Source organism: Mytilus californianus, unplaced genomic scaffold, assembly GCF_021869535.1.
Source record: "Mytilus californianus isolate M0D057914Y unplaced genomic scaffold, xbMytCali1.0.p SCAF_10, whole genome shotgun sequence".
In the NCBI taxonomy this organism is placed as follows: Eukaryota; Metazoa; Mollusca; class Bivalvia; order Mytilida; family Mytilidae; genus Mytilus; species Mytilus californianus.
The window spans coordinates 77,926,530-77,938,651 of NW_026262582.1; the positions used below are offsets into that span (position 1 = coordinate 77,926,530).

General features: G+C 31.8%; 1 pseudogene; it reads right to left on the reverse strand.

Moving 5' to 3' along the window:
* Window positions 1-7,999: 7,999 nt before the first annotated feature.
* Window positions 8,000-9,583, reverse strand: LOC127719183 (uncharacterized; annotated as a pseudogene).
* Window positions 9,584-12,122: the final 2,539 nt, after the last annotated feature.

The window sequence follows — 12,122 nt, forward strand, 5'->3', positions numbered from 1 at the left end:
AGACTGCATGGTTTTCTATGCTAATGATAGATACAAGTTTTATGATGTTAGCTGTGACCATAGTAACTACCATGGAGGTTATATTTGTGAAAAATAACACAAATTAGACAAAACTTTAATATTATATAGGGATATATATATATATATTTGGAAGATAATAAAAATGTACTTATATCTAATGAAGAAAATAAAAATGGTAGTATTATGTAGGAAAGCATTTAAAAATCATGCAATACACATGATATATAGTCATAAGTCATATTTTGAATATTAACAGTTGCCCATGTCTTTAATTAATAAGAAATATGCTAAACCTCTTCATCTTCTGGAAAAGTGGATAAATGGATCTATATGACGGATGCAATTGTTATGTTTAAATTTTCATTTTTATTACCATATATTTTCTTTCTGTGATAAAGACTTACGTCCTAACACCAGGAATTCATTATATTTGTCTACATATAATAAGAATATCGGTGCTAAGTATCCACGTCGAATATACAGTTACAACTTAGAGATTTGGTATGCCGGGGAATTATTAATGGGGATGTAACATGTATACACTGAAGAAGGATGCCATTTTTTCACTCAGAAACGAAGCGTCTTAATGCTGGCATTATAACGCCCCGTGATTAATATTAAATAAGACTTAATGTGTAGCCCTAACACACGCACATAGCGTAAACAAAAGGATGTTTTCAAAGTCCGATTCTTTTACATTAAACGATCCTGAAAAAAAAACCATATGCTTCATAACTCACGCGTGCACAGTTCTTATTCCTTATCCAGCTGATGTAGTTCACCGTTTGATTAGCGCTTCAATATTATTGCATCTGAGGTATTTAGATTGTTTTTTGGCTCAATATACTCAGCTATTGAAATGCCCAAGTGGTACCGTAAATCTAGTATTGTTAGTTTTATTACTACTTCTGGATCAATACCTCGACTGTTGGACGGCTTATCCTAGAGGGTTAAACATACCCAGAAGCCAAGACGTTGTAACTGAAATAAAACAAAACAGTATTGTTTGAATGAAATGCACTATAACGCTATTTGTAAATCATTTCAGTTTTAGCCCCTCCCCCCTTCTTTCTTAGACGTCTTTCTGCTTTGTATCGATCTGATCAGTTACACCATGTTCAACTGTTTTGGATAGCTGTATACTGTAACACAACTATGCAGTAAGGATTTTGCTCATTTTTGAAAGACGTATGGTGGCCTATTGTTGTAAACTTGTATGTTAATTTGTCTCTAGTGGAGAGTTTTCTCATTGTTATCACACCTTATCTTGTGATTTTTGCATCATGATTTGATCGTTTGTCCTATGAACTGTCTCTCCTTTTGATATATATAAATCACTATGTTCGTTTTAAAATTGAATTTTTGACTAGACTTACAAAAGTTACTTGATGACATAACCATATCAATTTGTTACCCCCTTGAGTTTTAAATGCCCAATTGTATCATATGCCTCAAGAACACAACCAAACGAAAATAAATCAACGTTTGTCATGCTTGTATACTAAGATTTTTTGCTTGATCATTAAATTCCATGTATAGATTGTAAAATTAACCTCTTAAGAGTCATGTCACTGGCAATTTAGTTCGTTCCTGGTAGATTTTGATGAATGCTTGAATCAATCATTTACCATTTGTGTATGTATTAAAATAAACGCGTATGAAATGAATATTTGAGGATAAAGTCAATTAAGAATACTTTGCAAGTGTTACAAAAACAATAGGATTTAAAACATTCTGATATAGAAATTCACAGTATATATCTCCCTGCTGCAAACCTCTGATTTCTTGTCTGGGCTTTGCTAAGATTAAGGTCCTTTTCATTTTAAACCGTTTTTCAGTATTGATAACATACAAAGATATTCACATGTATTGGCATCAAGCATCACTTAATGGACATATACTATCAAAATTCAATCTGGCGCATTATAATTGGTACCATTTATGTAATCAAAGGAATTAATCAGGAAATAAATGATAATGAACAGCCCAAAACCATAAATGAGTTATCAACACAGCGAGAAAATGCAGCACATGGAGGAGGTTGAAGTAACACAAAATGTGAACTGGTTATGCAAAAAAGGGAGTCACACTCCGAACCAATATTTAAAAAATGCAGATCACAGGCTCCTCACTTGTATCAGATGCAAAAAAATGCGATAGTGTTAAAGTTGTTTTTGATATCTTAAAATAGCAAGCAAAAGAACCTATGCAAAATACTAATGATTCACACATTACCAAAGGACAGCTAGCAGTTACTGAAATGCAAGCTTGAAAACTCAATTGAAAACTGATTTAAATATAATGTCGTCATCATATGACAAACCAAGCAGAATCACACCAATAAGGTGTTTAGTATCATACTACACAATGTTTATGAGAAGAAAATAACTTTAAAATGTTGAATCATACCAACTGTTATGTTGTTTAACAATATGTTAATTACAAACAAATCAACATTAATTTAAAAAAAAACATAACAACAGTATCGTTTTAATATTCATTTAATACAGTCTATTGGAAGGTTTAGATAACTGAATCATGTGTCTGACAGGGTTAGGATTCGGTCCCAGTACTTAAAATCTTTCAATCCTTCATGGATGGATTAACATATATGAATAAAATCGTATAATAAAAAAGCAAAATGAGGTTGTTAAATTTGATGTATGCCTTTCTTGGCTTGATTGTTACATTCGTTTGTTTTATTAGTGATTCAAATGATAACACATCGTTGACTGCTGAATCCCTTTCATGACATTTTAACCTATTGTTTCTGTTTGTTTTGTTCACGCATCCTTGCTAATATAATGGAATTTGATGCGACTGTCGTACACGTTTGAGGTTTATCTAGCTATAAAACCAAGTTCAAGCTTCCATTTTCTACATAAGAAAATGACTGTACCAATCCAGGAATAGGACAGTTGTTATCCATTCGTTTGATGTGTTTGAGCTTTTGATTTTGCCATTTGATTAGAGACTTTCCTTTTTTGAATTTTCCTAGGAGTTCAGTATTTTTGTGATTTTACTTTTTGAGGTGAATGACGACATTTTTGCATTTGCATAGAACATTATCACAAACGATTGGATGTGAAATTCCCGACCTATAAAATGTCTCCTAGTTGATGTATATTTACGAATGATGACCGATGATATGGAGGATAACAATAAGTTAATGTGTTGGTAGGCTTGTGATATTGACAACCCTGGTATAATAATTTGTCAGTTATTACAGAGATTATTCGATGAAATCAGACGCGTTGTTACAAACACGATCGAGTCGAATACGTTGAGATGTATAAAAAACATAACATGTTGACCAGGAAACTTCACCATCTCAAAATGGATAATTAATAATATCAAATGATAAAAAACATATCTTTTATCGTTCATTTATTTGTATTTAGCTTCCCGTAAAAGATTTATGCATCAAGAGCAGGGAAATGGCAGGATTCATTGTTAGTATAAGCTTCATTTGACGCTAGTTCAGCAGCATTTATATACGTGTACATATCAATTTAGTATGAATACTGAAGTCGTCAATATCGAGAGACAATATATCATCTAACTATCTAAACGTGTTAGTATATCTTTGTATCATATGTTATTTCGATGGGTCTTTGCTGATTTTCAGTCAAGTATTGCATTATCGTAACAATAAAGAAAAAGGTCATCTTTCAGTGGAGCACAGTTAGTCCGTATTTGACATTCGACAACTTGCCATATGCAGAATATCAATAGCGAACACAATTTTATCTCAAGTAAACATTCAAAAACTGACTATTAATAATCAATCAAATGACATTTTAATTCAGTATAGTATAATGACCAAAGTCTTGAGCTACCACAATATATATCAACAATTAGGATCCGATAAATTGTAGCTGCGGAAGTTAAAAAGTTCTTGCTAGTGGCACCATTCATGTTTGTCCTGACAATAAGAATAGTTTGACAATTTATAGTATGTAATGTCTTATAAAAATTAACAAATGGACCGAATAAAATTTGAATGTATTAGACGCACGTTGTATGTACATAGGAATCACCAGAGGAACTTGAAAACAAATTAACAGATCCAATGCCAAATAACAATACCATAAAAGAAAAAAGCAGAAAGCTCTTTCTAAACAGATAATCAGTCTCACAAAGGAATTTATACCATCAAATTACATCTACCAAACAAGCATTCGAAATTTTGAAGGTTTATATAATTGTATATTTAACCAAAATTGCAGTGCAAAGCTCCCGAATTTAGTTTGCATGATTGATAATCGGTGTATAAAACATTTTCGTCATTGTTTGATAAATTTCGAAATATTCATTTATTATAAACTTTTAAGGTCATCTTTTGATTTCGTGTTCTACTGTGTTATCTTAAAGAAAGATTTATTTTGTCTGCCTTGGGAATTTCAAGTTTCAAGTTTGAAAGTGAATAAAAATTTATGTCGCGTTTTAAATTTCTCACCAACGATGGTTTTATTGCTTTGCATACTAACTTCAAATAGCATTAGTGAGGTTAGACTATAATAAATTTACAGGAGTAGCCACTTGAAAACGTCAACGTCTAAAACAATATATACATATCATAATAATTTAAAGACTTTACTTCGTTTAAACCGTATAAAATATAAATAAATGTTGGTAAAAGAACAGCATTACGTTTTGAAAGTTAAGTCTTATTGCCACTAAAGAGGTTTGTTTTCATCAAATAGAGGTAAATAGGTTTTTTTTTACTTATCAAACGGGAAAATAACATCTTTGACTGTATATATTTTAGTTCAAATGATCATCACTTACAAAACTACCTGTCCTATTTCAGGAGCCTTTGTCAAATATCATCATTATCACAATTGTGTGTCGCCGGCTTGCTGTAAATACATTAGACCTTTAGTTTTGCTAGTTTGAATCATTTTACAGGTTGACATATGTGTGGGGTACGTCAAGAATACAACAATGGCTGACTAACAATTCTTTAATATCTCAAGGAGAGTAACTCTGATACATGATGCATACATAGATAATATGGAACACAATACATGACATCTACCTTTTTAAAGTTTTTAAAGTTCAATCTCTAAAATGTCTATTTCTTATTTACGAAATTAAACGACTTGAAGAGCATTTATCAGTAAATTAATGTCTTTTTTTGACTAGAAAAATGAAGAAAAATTTAACTAACTGCTATCAACTACTTAATTGAACAAATTAGCAGTTTTTGAATTTTATATACAAAGTGTTCTGTGAGGTACGCAGGTCTCCTTGAGATGCGTCCAGATCTTGTTACAGTTGTCGGATCGGGCGGCGCGGAAGCTTGGTTTAGTGTTTCTTGTTGTTCGTGAGTTGCAACTGTTGGCGGTTCGATATCGATTTAATTGTCCACCATTGGAAACGCAAGGTCATTTTGTGAACGGTTTTGACGTTATGTCGTAATAGTGTTTTTGACGTTTTTGACGTTCTATTAGTTCCTTTTGTTTTGATTCAAAAGCTTTCGGCTCGAGAAGTTCCGTTGACATGGGAAGTTTTGTTTTCAACTGTCGGTTAAATAACAACTGTGCGGGTGAAAGTCCTACTCCATCAATAGGAAATGTAAATGTCACTTTGTCCTTCTTCGGCTTTCTTGAACATATCCTGAATTGTTTGTACGTAACGTTCAGCTTCTCCGTTGGATTGAGTATAACGCGGACTTGAAGTTGTGTGAATAAAATCCCATTCATGTGAAAAGTCCCTGAAATTAGCACACGCAAATTGCGGTCCGTTGTCACTAACAACTTCTGACGGAACACCATGTCTGGCAAACATGGACTTGAATGCTGCAATTGTCGATACACTAGACAATGACGGAAGCAATTCAATTTCTGGATATTTAGAGTAATAGTCTACACAGAGTAAATAATGCTTTCCTTTGAACTCCAGTAAATCTGCTCCTAGCTTTGTCCACGGACACGAGATTTGAGCGGTTCTCTACAGTTTGCCTTCCTAAACTTATTACATATGCTACAGTTTTTAATGAAGTTTTCAATATCACTGTTCATATTACGCCAGAATAGTATTTCACGGGCACGCCGTTTTGTCTTAACATTGCCAAGATGTGCTTCGTGCAATTTCACTAACATCTCTCGTTGAAGTGATTTAGGTATGAAAATACGTTGGCTTTTGTAAAGTAGTCCATCAATCACAGTTATTTCATCCCTGAAATTCCAATAAGACTGAATGTCATCGGATAACATCTCCTTACTGTTTGGCCATCCTGACACAACGACGGAACTTAACTTTCTCAGATTTTTATAGGCTTCTGTCGCGTCTTTGATTTCCACTAGCTTTCTAGACGAAATAGGTAGTTGTTGTTTAATGTAACTAATATCAAGTTCATTACCGATAAGTTTGTCATTAATATCCGGTAGATAGGCTCTGCTAAGCGCATCGGATATAAACATAAGTTTTCCGGGAACGTACACAATTCGTAAATCATATCGCTGTAGTTTCATTAACACGCGCCACTGTACCACAAATTGTCTTTCGATGTGAATAAAAGATATAGGAACGGCCCTCTTTCGATTACCTTTTATCCAATTTTGTTCACATTTAAAAAAAAATCAAAAGTTACAAAAGGTAGACATTTTGTATATCTTTTGATGATTCAAAAGGCAGTTTAAATGGCCCACTTTTTTTTGTCAAAAAGTGTATAAAAGGGCAACTTTTAGTATTTAAAACAGAAGACAATAGTTATATCAAAGATGGACTTTTTTTTTGTCATAAGGTGTATAAAAGGGCAACTTTTAGTATTTAAAAAGGAAGACAATAGTTATATCAAAGATGGACTTTTTTTTTGTCATAAGGTGTATAAAAGGGCAACTTTTAGTATTTAAAAAGGAAGACAATAGTTATATCAAAGATGGACTTTTAGTTATTCCAAATGTATCCATATCAAAACAGAAGTTAGACTTTTGGATAAATTTAATCCTCAAAATAGTACCTTTTCTTTAAACAAATGTAACAATTTTATACCTTTTGGAAACAAAATATTGATAACATATGAACAAAAGAAAACCATGGTAGGCAAGATTTCCATATGCATGGAACCTCTTTTTTGTTGATGAAATATGCATAGAGAAACTATGTTTGGGTATCAAAGCAAATTCAAAGCAACTTTTGACAAAAGGTAGACAAAAGGTCAACATTTAATGGCATTTTATAAAAAACAAGGTGAACTTTTGAGATGAAAGGCATAAAAATGTCAGTCAAATGTGACCTTTTGAATATCAATTTTGATATAAAAGAGACCTAAATTTTTAGCTTTCTAGAGTGTTGTAATTCAAGAAGGTCACCAGAATTCAGTTTTTTTTGTACTTCTGCATGTCTTTAGGGGTCATGTATTATCACAAATGTAAACTTAATATCTTAGTCATATAATAATGTTTCCTGCTCCAATCTTCTCCTATATCCTCATCAGTGGTTTGTCCTGTAGTAAAATGTGTGTACTGTTTTGTTTACGTGTTGTATTGTGTTCAGGGTGTGCTACCCTCAATGAAGCATTTGAATTAAGTTTCTTTTGCATAATCATCTGTCCAATGGCAAGTTTTTAATATATTGTTGCATTTGAGTAGACTTAATTGACCAGTCCATAGGGTCTCCTTGTTTATAATGATTAATTTAACTTTAAATGCCTTGTTGTTTATTTAACATGTTCAAGGCCTTTTATAGCTGACTATGCGGTAATGTCTTTGCTAAATATTGAAGACAGTACAGTGACCTGTAGTTGTTTACTTCTGAGTAGTCTGGTCTCTTATGAAGAGTTGTCTCATTGGCAATTATACCATAACTTCTTTTTTATATTAATATAAGAATGCACTTAATGGTCATTTCATATTTGGTAATTTGTTTTTGTGCACTTGGCCCCTTAATTAGCCTCTCATCACATCCAGAAAACCAGAAAACCAAAAGTGCAACAAAATGAAAACATTTTATTTAACTTGTTTTTTAATTATTATTTGAGCATCCACTTTAAATTATCTCCCACATTTGGGGTCTCTTTGTTGTTCATGTCCCTTATGACTCTGGTTTGTAAAAGTCTTCTGCTTTTGGTGGAGCATATTTCTAAATATGCCACATCCAGCTTTGCTTTATACTCTTTAAACTTGGGCGACTGCCAAGAGAGTTAATGGGTTATAAAACCCTCTTGGCCTTCTTCGTCCGATGACATGTAAATGGGCTTGAAAGCCTCTGTTATTTTTGCCTTTTTTACTGCACTTATATCATGATTTTCAAGTGCCACCAGTCTTCTTTTTCCTTTCTGAAAAAAAAAAGATTGAACATATAGAATTGTAACCTTTAAAAGATTCATTTAGTAAATACAATTTGCTGTAATCATTAAAAATAATGTGATGTTTGGTTACATACAGTACTGAAACAAAAAATCGTGTTTGTATGTTGATAATTTTAATAAATTAGTCATTATCATCATCAGTAGTCATAACCCTTAAAAAGACAATGTTTTCTCTTGTTTTTTTTTACACACTATGTGTACCTGTACGCTGTCTTTTTTTTAAATCAAGAAATTTACCCCAACTGAATACTGAAAAATTCAATCTAGTGTCGAAATTAACCAATTTCTCAAAAAGTGCATGTTGCCAGTAACAGAGCTAAAATGAAAACACTGCCTCATGAAAAGCAAGTTACAGCTCTAAACGAATAAAAGTGTTTTCTAATAGTATATAAAGGTTACGAAGCTTCTGTGAACTTTAAGGTAGATAGGGTGTCTTCCTCCATCTTTGATTTTGAAATACCAGAAAACAATCGGTCTAGATCTTTAATAAAATGTGCAAATTTTGAGAGTAGTAGGTAATTCATGTGAAAGAATTTTCATTCAATATAGAAAATGACATGTTTTATCATATTTATGGTTGTATTTTACAAAAAACAATATACTTTTGTTTAATTCAATTTTTTCCAACTTTGCCACATAAGGGAAGGCAATTAAATGTATGGGCAGATAATTCAGATAAAGTTACTTTTACAATAGAATATGTTATGAATTTACCTATTTTATTATGTAGCAAGAAAACGAGTCCTGTGACCCCATTTTTTCTTTTTCTTTTCTCAAAGCATAAAATAAGAGCTATCTTCTCATATTTTATCTCAAAATTCTATGTTGTAGTTTTTGTGTTATGGCAGAAAATTGGTTTTTCCATGCATAATCTATACAAAATCTGTCAATTTTGCACAACCTATAGCGTGAAAATAAGCCCCGTGACTCTTTTTATTAATTTTTTTTTAAAGCATGATATAAACTACATTTTGGGAAATGATTACAAAATTCTATGGATTATAATTTAGACACCCAATCTACCTTAATATATTATGGCAATCTGATTTAACTTGTTTCTTCATTTTAGAGATCTATATTTAACAAGTGTTAGGGTCTGGTCTCCTTTTGTGACAGCAAATTGTAAATAATGATACATACCTACTTTTTCCTTTCATACAGAGCTCTTTTTTTCTTTTCACCCTCATACTTGTTCTTGTTTATAGTAGATTGCTGCTGCTTCTTGGTTAAAAAATATCTTGCCATGGCACCTACAAAAATCAGAAGCACAATCAAATCTGTGACTATATGTTATATAATAAAAATACATGTGTAAATATATATATATGTATGTGAATTCTTTGATTATTTGACAATGTCAAAATTACAATAGTTTCTTGTCATGATTCCTTTATTTAATTTCATTAATGTGTCATGACTCTTTTTGTGTTTTTTTAAAGGAAGTACTTTTTATGGAGTGTATATGATTATTGTAGATATTTATGATGTTATGAGTATTCGTTTTGTATTGGGTATTAAGAATATGTATCTTAACGCAGTGTGTTGTACTAATCTTACATGCCAGTAATTGCTTTGAAATAGTAAAATGTAAATAGATTAAACATTAAGTTTATTATATTAAATAAATAATTTCGTTACACTTATTGTAGTTATCGTTATACCACCGCTAATTATCTACGTTTGTTTGTTTAACAAAAAGCAAAAAAGCTTGAGTTCATGCATGGTTCTTATAACCAGGTGTAATACATCACTAGTAACCTGAATTTAGCTTAAACGGACACATACAATGTAGGTATTAACCCTCTTTAAAAAATGTTGCTGGAATATTAAATCAGATTACATATAACAAAAAATAAAATATAATTTCTATGTTATTCAATCAATTTTAAACTATTTTAATCCCAGTCAAATAGATTCCCTTGCGGTCATTCAATCTATTTTAAGACCCGGTTAACCTCCGTCAAACTAATAAGCCACGCCCCCGTTAAACTTGTTCAAACTGATGTTAAGTCCTTTTAAACTTTAAAGCATCCGCCTCCTTGTAAGGTAAATCACTCAAGCAGAAAAGCAACCCCGATAGATATGTATTTATCTTAAATCCATTCCATAAGTTACCGATTTTCTTAACATATTTTCACAATTAAAATGACTTTTAATAATGAAAAATACATAAGAAAATATTAGTAACTTAAAGTTATTTATTCAAGATAGATTTTTAAAATGCAGCCAGAAAAGTGAACCAGTTGAAAAATAGAAATTTCCGGTAAAAAATATGATTTTAACTAAGGTCCACATGCAGTAGCTCTTTATCTGAAAGAATGTTGATAATTGATATGAAAACTCGAGTTATCTCAGTGTTTGTGGTCTCTAAACAATAATTTCTGAAGAAAAAAAAAACGAGATAAGGAATCACGGATTGTGAAAGACAATATCAATATCAAATATATATAAATTAAATACAATAAATTTGCCAGTCTGTTACTTTGTATGGTGATTACTATTTATATTTCTGTTTATTTGTCGTATTCCCGTATATTCACTTGCTCTCTTCTTCCTATCGTGTATTCCTTACGGATAATCAATAAGGGACACATGTAAAACGAACAGACAAAAGTCATTGTTTACATAAATAAAATCGATAAAATTATTACTAAATAAATGGATGTGAAGTTAGCAGCCGGTTCGTTATTCGATATTCAATATCCAACCGGCTGCTAGCAGTCGGTTCGATATTCAAATTTAGTTGAAAATGATAAAAAAATATAATATTTGATAACATTAAAAGCATGATTTTTATAGATGAAAGGAGTGAAAAGATACGTAGGAAATCGTTTTATGACCCCTTCAAGTTGTCTTAAACTCTCGTTGTCCTCAAATATAAACCCTTATCAATGCTTCTGTAATTTGCATATTTGTCTTTATGTAATATAGAATTTTATCAATAAAACGACATCAAAACTGTAATTTTATATCTAATATTTTTTAAAACAAAAACAAAAACCGATCACTCTAGAAAAAATTTAGAAATATAAATAGAAATATATATGGAAATCCCCAAAAAAAGAAATGCATAGCGAAAACCAACATTAGACCGCTTAAATGACGGTGAGACCTCCCTGTTCTTTCAATGTCCATAAAATTCAGCGAATTCATAGACTCTGTATAAATAAAGATTGTATGAAAAGGATTTCCCAGAATAATGTCATCTTCGATATGTACGGAGGGCTTAGATTGTCACTTTTCAGCTACAAATTGTCAAAATTTCAGAACAAAGGGCACAGGGCAATGGGAGAGCCCCCTGATCTCCCAATCTGCCTAATATTCAGCAGACAGTTAGTTAATAGATAGATACAAACGTGACTAAAAGGAATTGGGGTACACTTCTCTTGTCTTCTATGTTTACGGAGGGCCCAAAGTGCCAGTTGGATATTCAAAATATATATCGAAAACCAACCTTAGACCGCTTAAATGACGGAGAGACCCCCCTGTTCTTTCAATGTCCATAAAATTCGACGAATTCATAGACTCTGTATAAATAAAGATTGTATCAAAAGGATTTCTCAGAATAATGTCATCTTCGATATCTACGGAGGGCTTAGATTGTCACTTTTCAGCTACAAATTGTCAAAATTGTTTTCACGATATATTTTGAATACCCAACTGGCACTTTGGGCGCTCCGTAAACATAGAAGACAGAAAGTGTTCCCAAATTCCGTTTAGTCACGCTTGTATCTACCTATTAACTAAATGTCTGCATAATATTAGAAAGATTGAGAGATCAGGG